Raw genomic sequence first — 2,500 nt, 5'->3', positions numbered from 1 at the left:
TGCGCTTAGACTGCAAGGTTTGGGAGTGGTGTCGTGGTGTGTAGTGTGCCCACCTTCAGTTCCTTACTGTAGATGTATGCTATATTGCACTGCATTGCATTGCACTGCACTGCACTTAACTGGATTGCACTACACTACCTTCAGACTACAGTGTTTGTTAGTGGGCTGGAATGTGCTAGAGCTACACTATGACTGTTGCACCCTGCACACTACACTACGATGCACTACAGTACACTGCACCCAGATTGCAGGGTTTGGGGGTGGAGTGGGGTATAGCGTTCCCACCATTAGATCAACTGTGGCAGTGTGCAAACTGCACACTACAATATACATTAAACTACACGATACACTACACTACACTACAGTTCACTACACTACACTACACTACACTACACTACACTACACTACACTACACTACACTACACTGCACTAGACTCAAACCACAGGGTTTGGCAGTGGGAGTGCAAGTGGAATGGATTGGGATGGAATATGGTCCTTGGCAACACTGTGTCTGGCATGTGGACTATGCATGGGCTGGCATGGCATTCACACTGAGTGGTACCATCCCGTGCTGCATACCATGCATAGCCCACATGCCAGAGATTGCATAGCACTGCCACCCGCGACCACCCCATCCATGTGACCACTGGTATAGTTGGACAGAGGGGTGGAGTCCATTGTGAAAGCTGTGCTCATGTCCACATGAAGAGCTCTTTTCCAAAACGCTATATCCTCCATTTTTGACTTTTTGCATTTTAATATTGGAATTGACTGATAAGAAGTCCTATAATCTATGTGTGAATTCTTGTCATTCAATTTATTTCAGAACATACTTTTTAAACAATTCAATGGAAAGCCCAATACAAAAATGTCAGTTTCCCAACATTCTATGAAATGGATATATCTCATTTTGGAAAAGAGCTCTTCACATTCACATTCACATCCACACATGTATGTATTGTAGTTTTAAGAAGTCCACCTCAAATCATCAGTAATTAAAGGGTTACATTTCCTAGAATGGACCAGGGATCTAGCTTTTGTTGCACACATCATAGGGCTTGACCTGTACGATGCTGTCTGGAAACGTAAAAACGTTTTATGGGTATGAAACGTGCCACAACGTACCGCTTGCACTCTAAGTTCCTTCATCCATTTACATTAGTGTTCTGAATAGCTTCCATAGTAGAGATGGCATAGCTACTTACTCCAGACACCACTACTGCTGCTATATAAGAATAGAGTAGCTATAGGAGCGCATCTTGTGTGTAGGGCTTTTTGTGAGAGAATGGAGGCACATGACGATAATTTATATTTATTGTTTTTTGTGCTCTGTGGGATTCCCAAACTACTATAGTGACTTTGTCTGTGTGTACGTGTGGCGCTTGAATGGGAATGATTAATTAATGATCAGCACCGTTGGCGTGCTCATGCTGTGCGTGTGCGTGTGCGTGTGCGTGTGCGTGTGCGTGTGCATGCTTGATTTATTGAGTTGTTTATGCTTGCTGTCCGTCTTTCCTCTGCTGCTTGTGTGGTTGCACAGACCACTACCACTATGTGTTATAATGTGTCTGTCTGTCTGTCTGTCTGTCTGTCTGTCTGTCTGTCTGTCTGTCTGTCTGTCTGTCTGTCTGTCTGTCTGTCTGTCTGTCTGTGTATTGCAGTGAGGCATGCGCCTTTTAATGAACTGGAATCAGCTCTGCAGAAATCTGCAACATTCCCCCATCTGCTCATGCGTTCACTCAAGTGTGTGCGTGTGCGTGTGCGTGTGCGTGTGCGTGTGCGTGTGCGCGTGCGCGTGCGCGTGTGCGCGCGTGTCTGTGTGCACGCGTGTCTGTGTGCGTGTGTGCGCGCGCGTCTGTGTGCGTGTGTGCGCGCGCGCGTGTGTGTGTGTGTTTGTGGGGGGGGTGTCTTGGTGTGCCTGTGTTGTGTTTTTTTTTTTTTCTTGTGAAACTTAACAAAGCATAGAGAGCATCAATTCCTTTGGGTGTTTGAGTTGGAGTTTGTGGAAGAGCGATCTGATGAAGACGAGAAACTACTGTAGCTGTCGTCCGTCTCTCTCTCCCTCCCTCCCTCCCTCCCTCCCTCACTCTCTGGCTCTCTCTCTCCTTCTCTGCTCCTGTACGGGAGGAGAGAAAGAGGAAGGAAGGGAGGGAGGAAGAATAGAAGGAAAACAGCAGGGAATCTGATTAACACAAAACAACACCGCCAGCTTTTTTAAAATAAGCACAACAAAAATACAGTTCCCCAAATTGAATTAATAGTCTTAATTTATCAAACTTCCTGATGAGCTACGAAGCAGCTGGATGCTGACAGGCACCCCGCCGGTTGCTGCGAAGAAAAGCAATGATGAGAGATCCTCTCATCTGACAGCCTCAGATCTGGCATCATAACGGAGGGGTTGGAGGGGGGGTGGTGTTTGGTTGGGTGGAAGGGGGATGCAACCCTACTGGGGGATTAGTGTAACAAAAAACAAGGGACTGGATCTGGTAGACTACCTGAC

The 2,500-nt window shown here is 46.6% G+C and overlaps 1 protein-coding gene across 2 annotated transcripts in view; it reads left to right on the top strand.

Annotated features, from left to right (window-relative positions):
- The window catches only part of plxna1b (plexin A1b), a 367,657-nt gene that overhangs the window by 102,365 nt on the left and 262,792 nt on the right, over positions 1 to 2,500 (top strand). The gene's annotated exons all lie outside the window — the stretch shown is intronic.

Source organism: Engraulis encrasicolus, chromosome 14 (genome assembly GCF_034702125.1).
Source record: "Engraulis encrasicolus isolate BLACKSEA-1 chromosome 14, IST_EnEncr_1.0, whole genome shotgun sequence".
Classification (NCBI taxonomy): Eukaryota; Metazoa; Chordata; class Actinopteri; order Clupeiformes; family Engraulidae; genus Engraulis; species Engraulis encrasicolus.
The sequence above is the reverse complement of the archived record's forward strand: the minus strand, read 5'-3'. Positions and strand labels throughout refer to the sequence as shown.